The 24751-nt window shown below is 40.6% G+C and overlaps 1 protein-coding gene across 4 annotated transcripts in view; it reads left to right on the top strand.

Moving 5' to 3' along the window:
* The first annotated feature begins 53 nt into the window (after positions 1–53).
* The window catches only part of PLAG1 (PLAG1 zinc finger), a 43551-nt gene continuing 18853 nt past the window's right edge, over positions 54–24751 (top strand). For all 4 annotated transcript variants that reach the window (XM_019664519.1, XM_019664521.1, XM_019664520.1 and 1 more), the window contains exon 1: positions 54–236. The gene's annotated coding sequence lies outside the window, so the exon portion shown is untranslated. The remainder of the gene's footprint in view (positions 237–24751) is intronic.

The raw sequence follows: 24751 nt of genomic DNA on the forward strand, positions 1-24751 counted from the left end.
CCCGGGGAGGCGGCGGTGGGCGCGACGTCGGCGGCGGCGGCGGCGGTGGCGGCGGCAGCTGCAAGTTGGGCTGCAGGGGCAGCGCATACACTACAATGGCTGCTGGAAAGAGGCGTAAGGAAACAATTTCCAGGCCCGCCGCGTCCAGCCCGAAATATGAGAAAAAAATTATTAGAAATTCCGCGGGCGGTGTAAAGGCGGCGGACGGGCCGGAGGGAGGATGTTAAAGCCCCGCGGTGAGTTCTCCCGGAGTCCGGGGCGGCGGAGAGGCGTTTAGCGGGAGAAATATCAGGGTTATTTAAATTATGGGACTAGCCGAGGGGGCAGAGGAGCAGCGGCGGCGGCAGGAGGAGGAAAAGTTTGTGCTACTCTCAGCCCCTGCTCAGGACCCCAGAGAGAAAAATAATAATAAAAAATAAAATAAAATAATTAAGTGAGGGTGTGAGGACTCCCGAAGTCGCTTCTGACAGGGCAGGGGGCGATGCGGCTGGAGACCCAAAGGTGAGGTCGGTGGGAAAAAAAAAAAACCCTTTATTCAGGGTCTGGAAAGTTTGAAAAGTTTTCCTCCTCCTCCTCCTCCTCCTCTCTGGTGCTGTGAATATTGTGACAGCGGCAGCGGCTGCAGCGAGAGCGGAAGACATTAGAGACCCGAAAAATAAGGGAAAAATTAATATAAATTCAGTTTTGAGAGTAAACTCTCCGCATTTTCCACCAAAACATCCCGGGGGAAGGTCGCTTCCCAAAGGGCCTGGCGGAAACCCGCAGTCGGCAATATTTGGGGGGCACTTTGAGTGACTTGGGGTAACTTTGCCCCTTTTTCAAAAGAGGTTTTTCTTTTTTGGAGAAATGAATTTGTTTTTGCCCTTTCCTCAGGTGGGCGAGTCAGGGTCCGGGTGCGGGGTCTTCGGGGAGGTGTGAACCCTGGATGTGTGGCTGGGGTGGGGGGGGGTGCTAAATGAAAGCAGGAGATCTGCACAGAGCAGGGACAGCTTGTTGTCAGTATCATAAACAACCAAAATGGAGGGAGAACTCAGGCATATAACCAAATAAAAATTTTTAAAAAATCGCAAAAAATCCCTAAAAATCCGGGATGCTCCCCCTTTTCTCGCTAAAGGTAAAAGTGTGAACCGCCTTTCCCCTGAAGTCCATTTTGACTTTGCAGGGACCAAGGAGTTAATATTTATTTATTTTTTAAAACTTTCGAAGGGCAAAAGCCTTTTATAACTCAACCGACAATGAGAAAACGTGAAAATCCGATGCAAGAGAAGGGAGGAGGAGGGAGGGGGGAGGTGGTAGTGCAGAAACTGCTAAACTTATTGGTAATGTGGACTGATCTGAGATAAGATAAACACTATATTTGCTATTTTATAACTCTCTTTCGATGATCTTTGCGGTTTTGGGGGGGTTTGGTGGAAAAAAAAGTGATGCCATTTTTCTTAATAGACTTAATATGTGTGATTGGAAGAATAAACCTTTCCGGCTTTAAATTGCATTTTCGTCGCATTTATGCTTCAGGTTTTGGTAGTGACTCCCTCCTTTCTTTAAGCTAGGCTCTACGGAGGAGGGGTAGAGAGGTGATGTTGCACTGAGAGACTGGAGTGCAAGACTGGAGCACCTTTTGGGGAGGGGTGGGGAGTTGCTTGGCTTCTCCCTTCCTGACACGTTTGCTTCACCTGTTCATCCTCAGTAAAGAATGTTAGGCTGAGGTTTTCTGGTTTTATGTATATAAAAGCATGGTGCCTCTTGCATTACATTGAAATTAATGGGAAAGTGCTACTGATGTTGGTTCCACGTGGGATATGGGACAGAGCAGGGCATTTTAAAGGGACAGCTTCTCTTTTCTTATGATTTTCATCACCTACACAGTATCACTGTCTGAGGACCAAAAGCAGAGGTACTGGGAGGGTGTGTGGTGATAAAAGAGCCTCTTTCCATTACTCAAGTACACCCACCTTTAGGAGTGATGGAGGGATAAACAAGCTCAACAGAAGATGGATATTGTGTAGATTAGTTTGTTTCCAAATTGTTCTTTTGTGTAACAAGCCCTCCCAGGAACTTTTCATGTTAAGTTGCTTTGCTTTGGAAGCTGATTTTGGAAGGAATTGTGGAAAAATGGAAATAGTTTAAGGTGTGTGGTGTAATGGTATAGCATTATTGAACAGTTATGAATTCTGTGCAGTGAGATCAAAGAGCTATGTATGCTCATAATGTGATTTTACAGCCATTTTGTAAAAAGCTGTAAAATACCTAATAATCAATTTGGCTTAAGGTATAATGAGGACTTCTGGTTGAAAACTTTAGACAGAGTGGTGAAGATTCTTTAACCACTGTAAGCAATAGGCATTTCTTTAAGGAAAAAAAGTACATACACTAACACCATGGAAAAGTTTACGTATACCCATTTTTAAAGCCCATCCTATATACACGTGCTGTAACTCTGCACCTTTGAAATTAAAAGATTTTAAAATCCTGAGACCTATCAGTTGCACCTTTTAAGTTAATTTATTTGTTATTTAACAGGAAATATTTACTGATCACAAACTACTGGCGCCTCTAATGGTTTAGATTTTTACAATATTTTCAAAATTTAAAATATGTAAATTGTTAGCTGTATTCTATTTGGGATTTGGGATTAAGGTTAATCTTGAATAAAAGTTACTTGTGTTCCATTTTCCACAGGTATATATGAAGTTTCTGAAATAAATGCCTATTTTCTTTTGTTTTTATGGATTTATAGAAATGGATTAAAATTAGAGCTGGATTTTTAGACTTCTTATACAAAGTATTTTTTACTTGCCATACTGTGCAAACAAATTATTATTTTGGAATCCATTGTATGTTAACTTGTGTTCACAACTGGACTCCTATCTGCACCGTTCTGTAAATACCTCCATAACAGCATTAAATTGGTGCAGTGTTTGAGTACATCATATTGTGGTTTCGGATTTTGGAAGCAACTTCATAAGAACTCATTAAAAAATTAATCTCATGAACCACTGTTAAATCAAAATTGATTGGAAAGTGATTAAACTATCAGTGGAGAAGAGAAGCTTCCTCCCTTCCCTAAATTGTCTTCTGTCCAGAGATTTCAGAATGCCATTAATACTTACAAAACCTTTGAAGTTTATCTTACGTTTTTATTGTATTTTGGCTCAAGACAGTTACATTGACTAGAAGTCAGACTTAGGCTGTATGTTTAAAATAATGAGTCTTTTAGATCTTGAATAGTTGCCACTTTGACAAACCAAATACTAATATCAATTAATTCAACTTCTGTAAAGTGAAGGTAAAGTATTTCTTCCAGTTATTTTAGACCATTTGTTAATCAGGTTGTTTGGACACTTCAGGTTATGATTCTTGTCAACTTAAATAAAAGTGCTGGTGTTATGGGGCTTTTGCTCTCACAAAAGGTGATATAAAGCTTCCTTTGGGTTTGGGTTTGACATAACTAGCTCCTTGTCTGAATTAGAAAATGCACTCTCAGTGCACAAGTATAAAATCTAATTCCTTAGAGAGTCCTCTTTAGATAGGGCGCAGCACAATGTCTAATTTGAATTGGTTGTATCAAGCTTTTTTAATGCCTTAAAAATACTACCCATTGAACATCCTTTTTCTGAAGCTTTAATTAATTTATACCAATTTACAGAAATAATCTAAGGATATTGTATATTCAAAATCTTTATTTCAGTTAGAATTACAGAAACCTCATAGACTGAGTTTCTTATTTGAACTTTATATGCCTCATTTTACTATTTGAAATTCTATGAGGAATTTAGCTGCTATGGAAGATGATTTATAAATGTGTGCTAATACTGATAAAATTCTATATCTATATATTTATTAAAACCAAAATATTTTAATAAGCAGACATCTTATAGCTAAATAAGTTACTGAATTTGCTTTTATCAATATATTTAAAAATTTTTAAAGATGCTGTGTATTTTAATGTTATACAAAGGTGGAAGATATTTTCCTTCATTTTTAACAGAATCCTGGCTGTTACTATATACATTTTGGTTTGGTATTCTGGAAAATTTATTTCTCAGAATTAAATTGTTATTTGCTAAATTAAATGTAAAATGCCTATCTTTGAGATTTGAAAAGCCAGATAACCGAAACGTGTCTATAACTACCTTTGAAGTTTTGTTTCAGTAATCATTTGGCTCTTGAGCTGTGTAATCAAAATATTGATTCCTTCTAGGAATGTATTAATATTTTTTATTTACTGGTCTTTGGAAAATTAAGACATATGAAAAATTACCTGTTATTCTCTCTATCCATCTATGTATCTACCTCTTAAAGGAAAAAATGTTTTACTGAATAACTTTACTTACACTGCCTGGAATACTTGTTCTTTTTGTTGTGTTTCCAAATGTGTAAGAGATAAATATAAATTTTTTCTCTTTATACCGATAACATTTTAGATTCTTTAGTTATTTGGGTAAGGGAAGAGTTTCAAAAGAAATAAAGAACAATTGAATTTGTTCAACAAACTCCAAGATAGTGAATATGTTAAAGGTAAAAGGGCTATATAAATTGTCCCTTGAGCCATTTTTTAAATGTTTTAAGAACCTGATAAACACCTTTTCTGAAACATCGAATACTTTGAAAATAGATCAGACACTGCAAAAACACAAAAGTGGACCTTTAATTTTTTTTAATTTTAAGAGGAATTAATGTGGGCAGCATATTTAATCAATTAGTAAGTGTTTAGGTAGCCTTGGAAAAGTATTTACAAATAAATTAAATGTGAGGGCAAGGTACATCAAATTGATGGTCTGTAAAGTTAACTATGATTTTAGAATTCAGGCATGGGAACCTTTTCCATTTTACAATAAGATCACTTTGCAGGTAACTAATTTTTACTTTTTCTATTTATTTTGCCTCATTGTTTTGTGAAATGCCTGAACCTGACATCTACTGTGTTACTACTTTTCATTTATAACAGGACAACTTTTATAGTTCATTAACAAATTTAATTTTCAAATATAATTTGAGAAATTAAATGAAAAATTTTAGATCTTATTTTATAAAACTATTGGTGTACAATTATTAACATTTAAAGTTATGAGTATACATGAATGAAAGCCTAGTAGAAATTATTACAGAGGCATAATTTGATTTTTATTTTTGAATCGCTTGGCCTGCTGCCCAGAGGTTTGCATTCTACTCAATGTGTACACCTGTCCCTGCCTCCTCTTCCCAGGGTGGTATTGACAAGGATATGGTGATGTGGGACTGCCAAGGGTGCTTTGGTATTTTTGTTTTGTGATTTTGTTTGTGATTTTGTGTTTGTTGTTGTAAAGGTGTGGACGTTTTTGCTGTGTGCTATTAATGTTTATCAGAAAACAAAAACCCATTTTTATAAAAATATCTCATGTTTAAAAGTGAAGTGGTGTGATACTGCATGAAAATTGTTAGTATTTAAAAGTCCCTGGATGTCTAATAAACAGAGTTACTGCAGGATGATGGTATTAAAACTAACCACAGTGTGTGTGGGGAATTTGAGATGACTACATAAGAAATATGTGTGTGTGAACTTATGCAGTTATATCCTAGGTTAATAGAATAAGCAATTTGCTTAAAATGTTTCCTTGCATTTTTTTGTGAAAACTATTTCTAAAAACATTGAAAATCTAAAATGTGAAGGTGGTAGAAAGCAAAAATGTTCTTTTTTGATGCCTTTTAAAACTAACAGTTTTATGTTATGAAAGTTTATAACAAAAACATAAGTATGGACTAAAATGCCCAACACTGATGGAAAACAACTAGGTAGATGAGAATTTCAGAATAAAATAATAATGTTAAATTAAAATTTTTGACTTAGGTGAATAAAGAATAACTACAAAACAAAAATAATAAATTTACCACCCAAAATGAGAGTGATAATTGGGGGAATCTGTAAGAGAGTATTTTTAATACAAATTGCTCATTTTATGATAACCTTTTAAAAATCAATTCCCCCAAAGGCTTTCTTCTATCTCTTCTTAGATTTGAATTAAACTAAATTAAATTCTAAGACTTACTTTTTAGTTGTTATTTAGAATTCTTTATTTTTAAATAAAGAAAAATCATTTCCTGCTATTTTTAAAAAATATTTTAAAGATTATTTTAAATGTGTACCTAAGTGAAGTGTTCTGAAAAATCTTAGAAGCTATTGAAAGTTGTTTTCTTCATTCTTCATCGAAAAGTTTAAAACTTTTTGTTAAGTTAATGAAATAAATTTTAAAACCTTAGTCTAAGAACAATGTACTTTGTGGACTTTTTTAGGGCAAATTAAAGTCGTTTCTTACAGATTTAATAATATTTAAAAAGCTTTTCACAGGTAAAGATAAAAATATTCACCAACAAAGTTCTTAATTTCTGTAATGTTTTTAGGTATATGCTGACGATAAAAGGAATTTTCTTTCCCATTTACTTATTAATTAGCAATTGAATTTCTGAAAGAGAATCTATACCTATTATACTGTTATGTTAGAAAGTAGAAGTTTCCTTTAGTATTAGATAATATTTTGAGGGTAGAGGAGGCAGCTTTTCCTAAAGGGAGATCAAATCCTCTACAAATTGTGAATGATCTGCCATTACAGAGTCTTAAACTCTTTTTTGAGAGTGAGACTCATTCTAGATTTTCAGTTATTAAATATTTGAATTATTGTCTCAAACCAATATTGGAATTACACATGTGCATATTGATTAATTATGATATCCTATCTTTTAGTTTCTGAGTGTGGGAATATTCTCAGATTAAATGCTACAACTAAAGGGCTGCCATCTAACTCTTAAAAAAATATCTTTTTACTCAATCGTTAGACATTAGAGTCTTTTGTGATATATTTTTAGAAACCGTTAAACTAGAAATCAATTAAAGAAAGAGGAATTTAGCCCCTTTGCCTAAAAAACAACATTAGAAAATGTTTAAGTCAATTTTGTTCACTTGAAGATACATTAGTAAAAAGTTGATTGAATTGTTCTTGATCAGGAGAATTTTAAGAAATTGAATCTGAAAGCTTAAGGTAGTTCAAATGTGCAGGTACAAAATAGCACCAGTTGAATATTAGTCTGCTAGATTTTCTCAGTAACTTGATTTTATTTCCTTGTATTGTCTTAATACTGGAATTACATAGAGCCTATATCACTTTTCATCATACCCTAAAAGGGTTATAATAAAAGATTTCAGTTTCATCAACTTTAGGCAATGAAATAAAAATATTGTTTTATATACCAGTACATTCCCTTCTTAAGCTACTTCTTGCATTTCCTAAATATAATTTTTTTAACTGTTCTAGTTCCAAAGAAGAGAAATTAGGTTCTTTAATTTAAAACTAAATTTGTTCTAAATTTGCAGTTTATAGGAGAGCTGTCACTTTATATATATGGATAAGATCTATTATAACCTTAAAAATAAATATTAATATGACCAGTATATCTGATTATAAGCTATATCTCAAACGTGATTTTGCTTTCTTTGTACTTCTAAAATTATTTTCTAAATAAATCTGAGAAAATGTTTTTCATGTATTTTTCTAATTTGTTACTGAGGTAATTTAATTGAGTAAAATTTCAATCTCGGTATGTTTCTTTTCTAATATGAATTGTATTTTATTTGAAAATCACTATTCAAATACATAGGGTTTCAACACTAAAATATTGTAGAATTAGACATAGGTAGGTTAATTAGACCAAGAGAGGTGGAAGCAGCCCTAGTAGTTCTTATTTGGAAAAGTTTAAAATGTTTCAAAGAAGGACAGTGCCTATGAATCTATGGCATGCCTCTGACAGCAGTTAGTGATGTTTTATGCTTTTCTTTCTCTGCTTCATAAAACGTGAGCATCCTCTGAGCTACTGTCATGCAAACAAATAACTGATTTAACCATGTCCTGTGTAAAGTACATATATCAGGTTTAGCTTTTAATGTAATTTGCTGTAGTTTACTTTTAAGGAAAAGTTATAAGACAGATATTCATACATTACATTTTAAAAGATATTACATGTAAAATATATTATAATTATTTACCCAAATCAAAATGAAAGTAAACTATCAAGTAATAGATTTAGTTAGACATAGAATGGAAGTTTTAAACATTTAACTGGATAACTTGATGTGCTGTGAAATACAGTGAATTTTAATTGAAAGTTGTCTTTGTTCCTGAATCTATTTTTGTATGCCTAGAAATGTGTAAACAAAGTGAATAAATACAAAAATCTGGCAGTTTGTAGACACTCCTGAACATCTACCCTTTGACAATTAATGAAAATATAGGTTTCAAATATATGGGCAAAATTACTTCAAAAATCATAACACACTCAATTATTTTAAGTTATTTTTCAAAGAAAAATGGTGATGAATGGGTTAGTTCTGGCTTAATCTATATCAGTTAAATATCTATTGTATTTGAAATTTTAATCATTGAGCATTTAATACTCTTAGGGATATTTTAGGTTTTTTAAAGTAGTATTACATATGTTTTTCTTAAAAGCTGTGCTTTTTAGACATTACAACCTGCTTAAGACAGTTATTATAAAACTTGAACTGCTTTTATTTAATAAGAGCATTCCTGTTCCTAAGATTATGTTATTCTTTTTAAAAATTTTTATCTCGAAGCACTTTTAATCATAGCTCAGGTTATATTTTTAAATATATACTAGAGATCCAGTCGCTCTACTTAAACTTTGAGTCTGATGTGGTACTTAAATTTAATTATGCTCAGTTCACCTTTTATCAGTCAGTGCAGGAAGAGAGAAAGCAATTGGTTTTGAGAGAATTGATCACATTCAGAGGCTGACTCATAAGAACTTTTCTAAAATGCATGATAGTTCTGCCAGAATTAAAAGGAATTTCTTAATTAAAACCAAAATACCTGTGTGTCCAAGAAGTGTATTCATAATCAGATTTTAGGCACACTTGTATGCCTGCATTGGCCATTCCAAGTGTTCTGCTGTTTGCTCGTATTTTGTTCTCAGTGCTGCCACCCTGTGTATGGCAGTGCCTGAGTACTGAATGCACTAATTTCTGTGCTTTTTATCAAGCGATGACGTCCAAAACCACTTCTGAAAAATAAGCATACATATTACAATCGATTTAAAAGATACTTTGCTATACTCTGCTTCTTTGTCTAATGTACTAAATCTCTATTTTTAAAAGTTACATAGTTCAGAAGTATGGTATTCCACTGCCCAAAATGAAATTTGGGGATTTTTAAAGGTAAAATAGCTTTATCTGTTTCGTCTGCCACTTCACTAAAATAAAGTAGAATTGGACAAGCATTTTAATTAGAGCTTGAAATTGATCAAGTAAGAATGTGGAGATTTTGGTCCTTTAAAGATGAGAGCTATTACAAGATTTTTTATTTTAGCCAAGTTTTAGTTAAAAGTGTTTCAATAAAAGCAAAACCAAAAATGAGCACAAAAAAGTGACTGTTTCTGTTTAAAAGAAAAAGAAACTTAACTTGATTGGTTAAATTACTCCCTAAATCATTAGCCAACATGACTTTCAAATTATATCTCCCAAAATATTTTGAGTATTAATGCTGTGTGTCAGCCATAAAATACATGGCAGTCTTTGCTTTTTAATCTGTATTACCTCATACAATTTTCACAGCAATCTTGTGAGATAGGAAGTAGAGGAATAATGTGTATGCAAGGAGTAATGATTTCAGAAACTGGAATTCTGTTACATAAGTAAGTCTTTAGAATGAACAGGCCATAGAAGCTAATTATTATACAGTAATTTGCTACTGCAAACCTAAATTTTATCCATATTGAAGTTAATATATTTATTTTAAAAACAATTTGTTGTAAAAATAAAATTTTCAGTCATAAAGTTGACATTGAGTAACTCAAGTTAGAAGGTGCTGCATACCTACTTATTTTTCAGCTATATATAAGGAATTGGGGGAAATCTATAAACTTACTGAGTTAAAGGAGTTTTTTAAAGATACAAACCTAAACTTTGTTTTACAGGATTAAAGGATTTATTTTTTTTATTTTCATTGGAGAACAGTGTGTTTTTCCAGGAAACATCAGCTCCAAGTCAAGTAGTTGTTTCAATCTAGCTATAGGGGATGCAACTCAGTGGCCCATGTGGAGATCAAACGGGCAACCCTGGTGCTGTGAGCACTGCGCTCTAACCAACTGAGCCAACCGGCCACCCCAGGTTTAAGGATCTTAAATAGGTGCAGTTTTATCATTTTTTACTTTAAAACAAGTTTATAACAAAGCCATCTGATTTCAGAATAATGAGCATCTCTTTTTGAATTTTTGTGTGGTTTTAGTCAAATAAACTAATTTTGCATTGTGACAGTTGAAAATATTTAGTTTGTTTAATTTTTAAATGTTAGGCTTCCAAGATAGAAATGTCACTGATAACCTTACTGCTTAGGAGAATTGAAGTAATTTAATACAATATATCGTATCATCCCAGTCACTCCAAAATTCCAAGTTAAGTTCAGAAGCTCCATTTCATTATTCCTGTGCTTCTCTCCATAGGTTTAGGGGATTTAGAGACACATCCCACATTTGACTGTGGCTGTCCCTTTGACTGCAGTTCCTTTGTCCAGTATTTTTGCAGTGCACTTCTCACATACCTATCCGCTTCTTACCTGTCCTTTAAGTCCCATCTTTTTGAAGTTTCTTTATTCTTATATCCAAATGAGAGTCACAAGTGGGAGGAGAACTATCCACTCAGGGTCCTTATATTCGCCTTCTACTTTTTCCTTGTCTGTCTTTTATGGCTTTTGGAAGATGGGTTGATCTATGAAAGACATCACAAAGCAGTATATTTTTAAAAGCCAAATGACTATTACAAACAATAAAAACTATAGGTATTCAAGGGAAGGAGAGGTGGGACCTGCGGTGGATTTTCAACAAGGCGTGTGTTAGGAATAGGCAGAAAGAAAGGAGGACATTCAGGTGAAACGATTGGTTTCAGCAGAGGCAGAAATGTGCTTATTGTCCATGGCCGCCAAGAAGACCAGTCTGACTGGAGAGGATGGATTGTTAGGGAGCAGTGCAAGGTAAGACTAGAAAGGTATGCGAAGGCCTGATTGTGAACACCTTGATTGGCCAGCCTGAGGAGTTTGCACTCGGGGGGATGAGTTAGAGAAATTAAATCACTTCAGAATCCAGAATAAATTGAGCCCATGGGTAGGAAAGTAGACTTACAGAAATGTTACTATAATCCAGATTTGAGGTGGTGGTCCACTGCTCTGCAGATGACTCAGATCTTATCACTAGGCTCATTCTCAGGTGGTCACTAGCACGTTCTAGATATACAGCAAGTCCTTGAATAACATCTTTCAATGTCATTTTGTTATAAAATTGATTAGTTGCCATAGGAAGTTAACTGTTGTTTATATCAATTAGCATATAGTAAAATTGGTTTCCTTATATGTCATTTCGCTTAAAAGTCGCAGAACCTGTCGCTGAGGATACGTGAGGACGTACTGTACATTTTCAGGGGCCTCTTTTACATAGTCACCTGGATGAACCCTTGGCATCTTAAACTTTCAACATCCCTAAAATTAGCAATTCAAACTTCAGTAATTTTATCAATGGTCCCATCATTCTTTCAGGCCCGCGGTCATGAAACTGCCTTTTCTACATTCAATTGGAACTTCTGTTGTAGGTTTAGTACTTCTAGTGTAGAGACCTAAAGGAAGTGGACACAGAGAAAGGAGCAGTAGGTGACTGTGATTCACAGAGGAAGGTGGTCCTGGAGCAGGGAATGGGAGGGAAAGCTAAGAGCAAGGGAAGGATAGCCAATCTTGTCCTGTAGCACATGTTGGTTCCCCTTCTGTGGCTGGAGCATAAGGTGTCAGTCAGGAGTGAGCAAAATGACAGATTGTAGATGAGGCTAGAAAGGGAGGCTAGGGCCAGGCTGGGTTGGACCTTGATTACCACACTAAAGGGTTTTCATGCTGTTGAGAGAGGAACCCACTGAAAGTCAAAGTTGGGTCTTCGGTGATATAAAGCCTTTTTTTTTTTAGCTGTTTCTCTATTCTCAGTCCCTTTTTCTCAGTCCTCTGATCGCTGGTCCTCAGCACTTGGCTGAGTCCCAGGGAGAGTTGGTGTGGTTGGGGAGGCTGGGCCCCGCGGCCTCCAGAGGCCTTCATCATCAGGGCTGCTGGAGGCCGCCCGGTACTCAGGCCCACTCACCCCTCCCACCCTGGTGTCGCCATCTCTTCCTCTCTCTTGCAAAGTGTGCTTCAGTCTTCTTCCCCTACGGAAAAAAAACCAAACAGAAACGATGCTATAGAAGACCTTTGCCATCATCCCACCTTCTCCTCAAGTAGCTTTCTTCCTATCAGTGCCAGCTTCCTTGAAAGAGTGGTCTGTGCCAGTCTCTGTGCTTTCATCTCTTTTTTCTCTTTAACCCATCCTGCCCACCATTTTATGTTTGAAGAGAATACCCATCAGGAGCCCCCCCGCCCCCTTACCAAACCTAGTGGCATCTTCTCCTTTTATCCCCAGCTGTCTTTCCTGCAGTACTTGACACATTTCTGAAAACGCCCTCCTCCACGTCGTCTGGCCCTGCTGTTCCTTCCAGGTGCTGGATGATGGCCCCTGTTTGTCCACATGTCTCTAAAGACCAGTACTTTGGCCCTTCCCAGGGCCCCACCACCTCTCCTGTCACAGTGTACGCTTGCCTGAGCGCTTACCTCTCCTGCGGTCTCTCTGCCTTGCACCTTTGTGCCCAGAAAGCCTCCGTCCTCACCCCTCTCCTGGGTCTCCGGGCCTGTTTTTGTGTGTACACAAACATATCCACATCTGTGTACAGGACACCTTTCCTTCCATCCCTTATTCAGAACGCCTGCCAGGCGTCAGGTACTGTGCCAGCCACTAAGCCAGATGCCACCCTCATTGAACAAAGGAGACAGATAGGAAACAGAGTTCTCAGCTCATAGCAGGTGATATGAAGGAAATAAGAAATACAAGGATGCAGGGTCTTGGGGAACCCTTAGAGACACTGGTCAGGGAAGACCTTTTGATAAAGGAACGTTTGTGTAGAGGCCTAAAGGATGAGAAGAAGCAAGCCAGGAACTCCCCGGGGGCAGCACTTCCAGACAGAAAGCCCTGACGGAGGAGGAGCCCGGCCAGGCAGAGGGAGCGAGGTAAGGCACAGACCCAGAGAGCTGCCCTGCTGGACTGTCTCGTGCCCTCTGGCGACAGCCCAGGCTGTGCTGGAACTCCTGAGCACAGCAGGCGGGCTCATCCTCAACCAGGACTGCCCTTTTCATGTGGCCAGAGGGCCGTGGGCACAACGAAGCTATCCTCTCCCTCAGGTAGGGCAGTTCCCAGGGACCGGTCTTGCCCACTCTCACCTGTCTCACCCCCTCCCTCCCGCTCCTTTGGAGCTCTGGCTGGTGGCATCCCAGCGTCTGTCCCAGGTGTGTCCCCAGGCTGTCTGTCTCTGGGTTTGGATGATAGCTCTGTGCTTGCACAGCCATCTCCACTCACGGCTCCATCCTCCCTGCTTCCTCACTGCGCTGAGCCCTGGTCTCCCCTCTTTCTCTCTCTGGAACCAGGCCCCAGTATGTATCTGAGAAGCGCTGTGTTCTCAGGAGCAGCCTGGAGCAGGGTCGCCTGTGGTGGAGGGAAGCTGGGGAAAGCCCGTAGGGCTTATGTGGGGGCTACATGAGCGCCATCCCAGAGGGTATCCCAGGAGAGCTGTGGCAGGCGGCACTGAGCCCCATTGAGAGGTTGGCAAGAAGGGGCCTGAGTTGGGCCCTCAGGGGTTGCAGCCAGCCTCCTGCTAACTGACGTGCAAGACAGCAAGGTCGGGAGGTAGGTGGCTTGTCTCATCCCTGCTGGTCCCCACCCACCCCGTGCCCGCCTTTCTCATGGCCTGATCCCTCCTCATCACATACAGACCAGTCTCAGCACTGCCAAGCAGGTGGACCCTCACCCACAGCAAGCGTTCGGTGGGGCTGCTGTGGAGACAAGACACATACCCCAAAGAAAGACACACAGGTAGACGTGCGTGTGGGGGAGGAGGATGCACACACACCCACAATCCCAGAGAGAGACACCGGCACACAGACCTAAGCACACGGGGCACGGGAGACGTGTGCCGGAGGACTCTGTGTGTGTGTGTGTGTGTGTGTGTGTGTGTGTGTGTGTGTGTGTGTAAATGAGTGTTTCTTTTCCAGGAGAGAGAGAGCAGGAAAAAGACATGCAAAGAGAGGAGAGAAAGACACACCCAGCTCATACCCAGAGAGAGGAAAGAGAGACATGCAGACAACTCTGTGCCTCTCTCTCCCCTGCTGGGGGAGATGGGTGGTGGGGTGGGGTACTCACTTGCTCCCACAGCAGGGCTAGGGGAGAGAGCGACACACACCTAGAAGGTGGAAGAAGGTGAGAGATGGAAGAGAGAGAGACAGACTCCAGGATGGGGAGGGGGGGAAAAACACCCAGACGGTGGGTGGGGAGAGTCACACTCACACCAGGATGTGAAGGGGGACACACTTGCACAGGAGGTCGGGGAGGGAGACACATTGACACTAGTCACCCTCGGATGAGGAGGGAAAGGCACACTTATTCTCAGAAAGAGCTAGACAGACACACAGGTATCCAGAGGGTGGGAGAGACACCCCGCTCCCCAAGAGTAGAAGGAGACACACACACACACACACACACCCTCAGCAGGAAACGGACTCCCACACCAGAAGACAAGGACACACACACACCCCCACCCAGACAGGGTGGTGGAGAGAGACCTACATCTCCACACACCAGGAGCAGAAAGAGGGGCAGACTCACAGAGGGAGGGAGAGAGGGAGGCCTACACAGAGGAGAGGCGTGGGCCAGGCGAAGGACAGCGCGTGGGCAGTGAGGAGATAAGGCGGAGGCCCCCATGCTTTGGCAGAGGAGTCCAGAGACACACAGCTCACCCCACCTTTGCTGTTTGCACACCACACCAGGGCCTCAGGTGGGGAAGTGCTCGCAGTGCTCCTCAGTCCCAGGGACAATGTGTCCTGTCCTGATGCCTCCACTGCATGTTCCCAGAGGACCTGTCATGGAGATTATGGCCTGACTGCTGAAAGTACCTTAAGCTCTTCTCTTCAAGTCACAGAGCCCAGACAAGGTCACAGCTTATTCCTGTTGCCCTAATTAAAGTACTGAAAGTTACCATACGTTCACATAGAAAATGTTTTCTTTCTCAGAGCATAATATACATGTTATTCACAACCATCTTAAAAATAGAGTTAAGAACTCTGGGTCACCAGCACCACAGGTTACCCGAAACACTAATACCCACCATGCCCTTGGCTCCCGAATGTCCTCCTGCCTGGGAGTCTCTGTTCCCACTTCTCAGCAGATGGCATCTTTCAGGTCCGCCTCAGTGGTCCTGCCCCCCAGGGCTCTGTGTTAGTGCCTGTCTTCTAGCACCAAGCGCGCAGCCTGCTTTGACTTACAGTTGGGGGTGTCTTCTCCCCTCTTCATGGGACTAGGTCTTCTTCATCTTGACAGCACCCTTCCCTTCACGTAGCAAGTACTGGGGAAGTTTTGTGAGACGTAAGCCTCCTGAGCTGTAATGGTTAAAAGAGAGTTGTGGGTCCTGTCTTGTCACCTACCCAGAGCTCCATGGGGGCCGGCTGTCGCCCTCTGACACTGTCCCCTGTGTCCCCCAAGAAGCCAGGCTCGCTGAGCTCCAGGACCCCTTAGTTCCTTGGAGTTGGGCTGAGAATGCTTCAGGCGGGGAGACCTGCACACACTTTCCCCAGCTACAGGGAACGAACTTCGGGCCACCTTTAGCCTTCTCCAGACCTGAAGCTGGTGCCTCCATCATGGCTGCATTGCCTCCCTACTGCCAGCCTCTGGCCACCTGTTCCCTCTTCTCACCCTTGTGCTGCTCTCGCCCCATCACGGGGGACCTAAGGAGGCTGGTTAGCTTCTGCCGGGCACTTCCTGACCCCGTGAATTGGGAGGTCACCTCACTTCTCTGGAACAGCAGCATCGCCTGCCGTGAGAAAGGGCCTCCCCTGCTTTCTGTCCACACACTTACATACAGTGACTCCTTTAGTCCTCCTGACAACTAACTCCATAAGGTAGGTATGGTGCTTACCTCCTGCCCGCAGAGGAAGAAAGCGAGGCTCAGGGAAGATAGGTGACTAAGTATTAAATGAGATGATGCATGAAAAAACTGTCAGTGTAGAACCTGGTTCATACAAGTACTTATATGGTTTCTGTTGTTTTAAACAACCCCATCCATTCTATGAAATTCTAACTAATAATAATGATGATAATAGTCTCTCATAGGACTAAAATCTCCTACGGGTCAAGTAGTCTATTAATAGACTAATATTAACCTATTATTATTTCCTTTTATAAAATATTTACTCTGTTTAATAGACTAGAAATATGTAATATTTATGTTGCAATAATACGAATCTATTAATAGCTAATAATCTAATAGGGATTCTACTTAGAATCTGTAGTAGACATTAGGTAACTTGGCACTAAGTTCACTGAGAAAATTGAATCTATCAGATTCAACTGTCTGTTCCCCCCGACCACCAACCTTATTTGCCCCCAGCCCCTCCTTTTCTCAGCTGCTGAGAAGATTTGTGCTCCTGCCCCAGGCGCACCCTCTCTTTTCCTGTCCCATTCAATAAGGAAATGGGGCTCCTTTTATTCAGCCGGTGGAGATGTGCAAGTTTCTCCAGGCCAAACGGTCCAAAGCCTTCGCTTGACTCTGCCACCTCCATCCAGCCATCCTTTCTCCTACAGACTTTTATGTCCTCATGGCTTTTCGTAAACCTCGCCAGTCTGTCTGTCCCCCTACTGAAGCCCATATCTTCTCCTGCAGACTATTTTCATGCAGAATTGTTTCATATCATTTGTATATTTTTGGTGTATATTTCCAAAACGTACAGACTCTTTTTAAAAGTATAATCACAATGCAATTATCATACCCCAACGAACAATAATTCCTTTATGTCATCAAATATTTAGTGTTCAAATCTCCATAATTGTTTCTTAATTTTAACAATTTGCATGATCCAAATCCAGTAAGGCCCATAGCTACAGTTAGTTGATATATCTCTTAAGTTCTTTTTCACCTACAAATTACTCCTTCCCTTTTTGTGCCCTTAAAATTTGTTGAAGAAATGGGGTTTTTTATTTTGGTTTGGTCCTGTAGAGTTTTCCACAAGCCTGGATTTTGCTAATTACATCCCTGTAACATTGTTTGACATGCTCCAGTGGCCCCTCATTTTATGTAAGATTCAGGTTCTGCTTTTTTGCCTCCAAACATGTTATAAAGGCCTAGAAAGAGAAGTTGGAAAGATAGAATATGGAAGAAGTAAATACTCAGTTAAGTGCTATAAGCAATAAAAATATCAATATAAATATAATAAATATATAATATCTTGTTTCTGATGCAATATCAATGTTCACATTATTAAAAATATATTAAATACTAACAAGTATTTCCTTCTAGTATTTTCTTTCTTTAAATCTATGTAATACTTTTGTAAACTGAGTTGGGATCTTCTTCGTTTCGTAGCCTCCTTTTGGAAAAGCTAATACTGAATAAAGATTATTTCTTGTGTATTTACATGTTACTTCTACGTATTCCTCAAAAGCCAGAATACTTGGGGATGAGCACCACGGTTTATTTAGCATTCTCCCAGTTGTTGGCTTTGTAGCTTGTTTCCAGTTGTTAAATAATGAATAATGCAGTGATGAATGGCCTTGTGCATAAATCTTTATGTGCATCTCAGGTTATTTTCTTCAGATAATTTCTTAGGTGTGAAATGAGGGGACAAAAGGATAAATGGCTTCTTTTGCTTGGCAACTGCATGGCCATTTTGTCCTCTCGTAGTCACCAGTAGTCCACGGCGTGCCGATTTCCTGAACCCTCCCTTGCGTGGGCCATGGCCCCATAAACCTGGCTACTCGCTGTGCTTTTTCATTTCTCTTGTATGTATTTAGCTTTTTATGCGTTCCCCCCACCTACCCCCCCAGTCACCTCTTGCTGCCATCATTCCATTTTCCATTGACACCTGCGATAGCTAGTCTTTCCTGTAACCAAAACCTCCATAGCTCAACTTGTTACCATCTTGCCTGAAGGACTGTCACTGCGGAGGAGAGTGTGTGGATTTGTAACATCTGCTTTGGCTTTTCAGAACCTGTGCTCCTCCTCTCTGTTCTTCCCCGTTTCCGATCACTGACATTGCAAGATAAGTGGAAGATCACTTTTTATTAGTGCTACAAGTTCATGTTAAGGTGAGAGGGAATACCCTGCCAAATTCCGAATTAATCGGAATTTACAAAGCAAGTAAATTATGGGAATAATAATTTATATTACCCAATAATTCCTTTTTTTAAAAAATAAGGATTTGAATTAGCACCTCTTTTGGTACCGTTAAGTAGTAACTGTCTAAGGGATGTCAGTCAAGAAATCTGAAATATTAGGGATAGTCAGAAGTCATAATCAGGTTTCTCTTAAATTATAATACACAATAAAAATGCCTCATATTTGCAACATGTTTTGCAGCGTGTCATTGAGACTTGGAACTGCTCACTCCTGAATCTGAGCCCTAACATGGGCCTTGCTGACCCCAGTGTCGTGTATTTAACCATGCCTACTCCCTCGCCCTGCCGAATCGATCCTTTCCTGGCCGGCATTTCCAGCCGCTGCTTTTCTCCTGGCCTGCTCGTTCCCTTCTGGTTTCAGGTGCGCCCTGCCACCAGGCTGGCTCTTGCTAAGGCTCTAAACCTCTCCACTCCCTCACTTGCCCTCTGTACCAGCCTTCCTGCTCCCAGCCCTGGGAGAAGTCTCTCCCCTTGCTTTTCCTTTTCTTGGGCTTCCAGGTGACTGGGGAGAGTCACGTTACAGGGCGATTTAGAAGTAGCGCACGTAAAGTAGGCCTGAAGGAGCAGCTTGAGTCCAAGGCCTGTTGTGATTTGCTCCCCAGTTACTCTTCAGCTCTGCCTTGGGAATGGTCTCTCCCTTCCCCTCCGCACCCGATAGCACCAAACTATGTAAGTCGCTCAGGCGTGTCAGTTTTGGATTCATATGCCTGCCCTCGCTCACGCCATTTCCTCTGCTAGAATGTTCTTACCTCCTTTTGGCCAGTTGGTGAATGCCTGTTGATCCTTGAAAACTGCTCAGGTGTCTCCTGCTCTGTGAAGCTGTGTTAATTACTGCCTCCTCTGTCCTCCCCCTGTGCCTGCAGTCTGGTTCAGCCTTGGCACACCCTGTCCTGTATCTCTTCGCGTGCTCTGGGTCCCGTCCCTCCTAATCCATATCCTTTCCCTCTCAGCCTCTCCTTCCCTACCTTGTCTGTCCTGTCAGCATATAAACACTCAAACCTCTGCATCTTAGAAACAAACAAGACACAGTAACAAAGCTCCCCCTTTTCCGTACCTTCCCCTCCAGCTGGTACCATTTCTCCGAAGAGTGACGAGCCCAGGTTTCTCACACGGCACTGCCGCCTCAACTTCAGCCTTCCGTTCCGGCTCCTCCAGCCCCTCAAATAGTTCTTCCAGGAGTCCTAAAAACCTACACGCTGCTCAATCAGAAGGGAATAGGATGTAGTGTTATCTTGACCGCTGTCCCCGTGAAATACTCTCCTCCTCTTGTTTCTGTGACAGTGCAGCTTCCTGGTCTTCCTCCTGCCCAGTGATGCGCCGTCTGCCCTTCTGGCCGTCTTCTTCTGGCCATTTTGTGAGTGGTAAGCGCCTCCTGCCCCTCGCCGTGCCCCTTCCCCCAAACACCGTGTGTCGTAAGTCGGCCCCGGGCCTCTGCCGCACGCCATCTTCCTCTCTGGTCCTTACCCTGCTCTTCAAAACCTCTGCCTGTTCTTCCTTGGCTGTTAAATAGGCTGCCATGCAAGGTCTTCACATTATTGGCTTTCCTTAACATTAGTGCTGATCACTATGGTACGTGCTTTACATACGATATCATTTATTCCTCACAACAACCCTGTAGGGTTTAATGATCTCACTTTTCAACTGAGGAAACCCAAGCTGCAAAAAGGTAAGTGATTTACCCCAGGCCACACAGCTAGTCCACATGACCCCGTAACCACCAGACAGGATCACTTCCGCGAACGGAACTGCCTTTTTTCCCCTCTACTGTTCAACTTCGTGAAGCAGAGGCCTTTCGCAGCTCCCTAGGCGGCCCCCAGCCCTGCCTTTCTACAACCTCCTATCGCTCTCCTTTCCTTAAGGCAGCGTAGGCTCCAGCCAAGGAAACAGGCGCTCCTCCGGCAGCCCCCAGCCTCCTCAGGCTCTGCCCTCGCCTGGGCTGTACTCCCCGCCGCCCAGCCCCATGGACAGGTCCGCATCGTACCTCTCTCTCTCCACTCAGTTCAGCTGGCTTTTCTTTCCCAAATTCTCATCTCCACAGGTTGAAAAAAATCTTTTCTTTCTGTGAATCCCCATTGTTCCTAACCTGTACTTATTTTATGGCATTTTCTACCTTCTATTTTATGTTATGAGTGATTATAAGTCTCCTTTTGGGATACCTCCTCTACTAGACAACACACTCTGATGGTAGAACTGATTAACCTTTGTGTTTTTCATGGTACCTTGATAGTTAAATAATAGAGGTTTATTTATCAGCTCATTCTGTAATAAGAGTCTCTGTGCAGGTAGGGGAACTATATTGGTATATTGAAGAAGAACTTTCTAGGTATGACCACAAGATGGCACAGTGACTGCAGCGTCCTGGTATCTGTGAGGGTGGGCCAAGTCAAGAAAGAGAGCAAGGTGTTCTTAACTGCTGAATTACTCAAGGGAAATCCAAGAGAATTTTCAAATTTAAAGCATTCAGTCAATTCCTAATCATTCACAAAAAGGAATCGAGTAGGCTAGACAATTGTTTGCTTCCAAAAATCCATTTGACCAACAGAACAGATAGCTTCCCTCCTTACCTCTTTTCTTCCTCCTTCCTTTCATTCAACAAATAAATTGAGTACCTCTTTTGTATGTCCACTGTTCTAGGTATTGGGGATACAGAAATGGGCAATAAAAGGCAAGATCTCTGCTCTGATGGAGCTTATCCTATGGCCTTCCATGGGACAGACCCAACTGAGGCTACTGGAGACAGACCCAAGAGTTTCTCTGCTGTTTTTGTTACTCTGCAGTCACTTTTCCCCCTCTCCCCCAGCATGGATTGATCCATAGCTTTATATTATCCAAACGAGCATCCGTTTAAAAAGCAAAACGACCACCAGTCAGTGTGCTGCTGTGACTGATTTTTGTCTCAGCCATGATTTTCTGTGGCCTTCTACCTTATTTCCCAATTATCCTATTTAACCAAGAATTGACTGTGTTCTTTTTACAGTTGGATACTTAGGTTCAAAAAGGCCAAAATGCATGTCCAATATTGCATAGGTAAATACGTGGAAAAACACATACTCATGTCTCTGTCATTCCTTACGTTATGATCAAGATAAATGCAAGTAAAAAAACAAATTAAAAGAAAACAAGCAAGTCCAGTGTTGTGGCAGATACCTATAGATCAGCGGTTCTCAACCTGTGGGTCGCGACCCCTTTGGGGGTCGAACGACCCTTTCACAGGGGTCACGTAAGACCATCGGAAAACAAAAAGATATTTACATTACGATTCATAACAGTAGCAAAATTTTACATTACGATTCATAACAGTAGCAAAATTACAGTTATAGAGTAGCAACGAAAATAATTTTATGGTTGGGGGTCACCACAACATGACGAACTGTATTAAGGGGTCGCGGCATTAGGAAGGTTGAGAACCGCTGCTCTAGATAAATTTGACATGTGTTGTTGCTAAAGGTGAATCTAATGTAAATTTACTTAGTTAAAATTATATCTAGTGTTTAGAAACATTTCTTCTGCAAGGGGTAAGCAAGAATGTAAAAATAATAGAAGAGTAATCATTTAGAAACCTCAGAAATCACACGTTGCTTGTTTAGAAACTGAGAAGTTACTGTCTTTCAGCTCAGCCCTTGTGTGGTAGTTGAGTCTCGTGTTTTTCCAGCATTGGCGCTCCATCTCCTCCCTGTACCTTCCCTCTCTACCTAATCCCTCGCCAGCCTGGCTCTGCAAGACAGGATTCAGTGCCACACCCCTCCTGCCAACCCTTGCTTCAGTTTCAGGAGGATGAGTGTGGGGATTAAGAGGCCACGTGAAAGAGACATTCCCATGTGGTGGAATTCACAGTGTGGAATTTTGGTGTACTATGTACTTTGATAGAGTACTACATTTTTCCCCCCTAATATGTAGCTGTTTCCTCTGATTTTTCGTAATCTTAGTATTTTCCCAGGTGCATTATAATCTTTTACCACAGTTAAGCCACAGGCAGGGGGTCAGACCAGGCCTGGGTGGTCATTAATCACATATTACCCAAATTACCATTTAATTCAACGTGCAAAATTACTGCTGACCCCACATGGATCGGCTTTATTTTAGCTGTGATTTGGAATTATCTGTAACCATTACCACCATAACATTTCAGGTATACCCCATCTATGTCACAGAGACAAAAAGATCAGAATTATACTACTGCACCACTTCTAATATAAATCTCACATGACATATGACTGCATAGTCTTCACAGGGCGTAGTCCCAGTGTTTGTTCTTCAGAGATTCTGTTGGTTATGATTCTAAAAAAAAAAGCCTGTGCCAGAAAAAAAACAACAACAAACCTTATTTTTAAGTGCACATCAGACCATTTTGGGACTGCACTTATTTCTGAGTGACACAGAATATAAGAGCTTTGCATTTTGAGCCCTCAGAACTATGCTAGTGATTTTACATACATCACCTTGTTTATCCTAGCAGTAATGCAAGGTAGGTATTTATTCCCATCCTGTAGAGGAAAACTCTGAAGAGAAATTAAATTGTCCAAAGCTACACTGATGGTAATAGGCAGGATTCCAAACTCAGCTCTGATTCCCAGAAAGACAGTCCCTTGCCTCTGCACCTCTGTTCCCCTGCACTGCTCTAGGCTCTGAATCCGTGTAAGGATTTGCGTTTTGAGTTGCTCTCCCAGTCAGTTTTACAGGAGCATTGTGAAGATGATTGCCAGAACTGCATGGTTAAGATAATGGAAAGACCTTTCTGTAACACATCTGCTTACCAAAGTTGGGGGGGGGAGTGCAAACCAGGGAGTATGTCCTTCAGTGAAGGGGCCGCCCCAGATTCTGACTGAGGCTTCAAGAAAGGACCCTGAACCTCACATCGACAGATTTAAACCCCTTTCTGTTAATTACATGTCAGCAAACACTGCAAAGGCCTGAGTTTATAATTGAGGGATATCAAATTTCTTTTCAAAAATGCTAAGCTAAATAAAAATTGAAAAGAGACGCACTACTTAATTCTGCTTCAGAAATCAACAAAAGCGCACAGAGATTGGTGGTTTTCTGAATAATCTAAACACATGGCTGGGGACGGGAGTCAGAGGAGCAAGCGATAAGGCACCTACAGGTAGGATAATTTATAAATTATCAGAAGTATTTTAAATTTGTCAGTCCTTGGTAACATGACGCACACAAGTTTCCTCCACCCATCTCCAGTCTCATAGATTCATTCTTTCTCCTCACTCTTGACTCCAAAAATAACAGATTACCTGAAGTTACCCAGACCCACCGTACAGCTCATGACCCCCTCTACCTGGAATTCCTGCCCATGCTTTGCTTACTCATTCTTTTATCTTGGCCGGAGTGTTACTTAGCATATTTTTTTAAATTAATCCAGGGCAGGTCTACCAATTAGCATGACACTTCTTTCTTTTTAAGGCTACCACTGGTTAACATACTTAAAAGGACTATACACAGCCTGAACTGAAACGCTTTAGTGGGTACCTCCTTTGGTATTTGATAAATGGGTCTTATCCCCAAACTATTTATTATTTGTAAGTCTCAGTTCCAGTTAGAGTGTATTCCTGGAGCCTTTAAATCATGTAGTATGATGTGCCCATCTCTAAAGCAACAGGTGAACTGCACTGGCTTCCTCCAAAGGCGACAGCTGAGAATGTGGCTCTAAAAACTGCCTGGACATGTATCCTTTCTAGTAAGGGTTGAGTGTGACTCTTACATTTAAGCCAATATTCCTCATCCCCCTCTCCCCCAATGGAAAGGAAAGATTTTATTCATTTTGAGTCATTACCCTTATAAAGGATTTTAGTTTTTCAGGTCACAGGAAGTGATTTTGGGTTTTTTGTTTGTTTGTTTGTTTGTTTGTTTTCCATGCAGATTTCAGTAAATTCATGTGAAGATTTCTCATCCTTATTAATTTTGTTTTTCTCAATATGAACTTTGCCTTTTTATAGCTTTGAGCTATAATTGATATTTAACAAACCGCACACATTTAAGTGTACAGTTTACCAAGTTGTGACATGTTTACATTCCTGAAACCATCACCACAATCAGCATAAGGACTATGTCCACCATTCCCAGAAGTTTGTTCATGTCCTTTGTGAGTGATCCCTCCCCCGGCCCCCAGATAACCACTGAGCTGCTTTCTGTCACTGCAGATTAGTTTGCATTTCCTAGAATTGTATGTAAGTGAAATATAATATGTATTCTTTTTGTCCGACTTCTTTCATTCAGCATAGTTATTTTGAGGTTTCATCCATGTTACTGCGTGTATCAAAAGTTAATTCCTGAATCTGAATGGATATTTGGGTTGTAGCTAATTTTTTTTATTATTACAAATAAAGCTACTATGAATATTCATGTACAAATCTTTGTATATAGCTTTTCATATCTGTTGGGTAAATATATAGGTGTGACATGGCTGTGTCATGTGGTAGGCACA

Source organism: Hipposideros armiger, unplaced genomic scaffold, assembly GCF_001890085.2.
Source record: "Hipposideros armiger isolate ML-2016 unplaced genomic scaffold, ASM189008v1 scaffold_425, whole genome shotgun sequence".
Taxonomy (NCBI): Eukaryota; Metazoa; Chordata; class Mammalia; order Chiroptera; family Hipposideridae; genus Hipposideros; species Hipposideros armiger.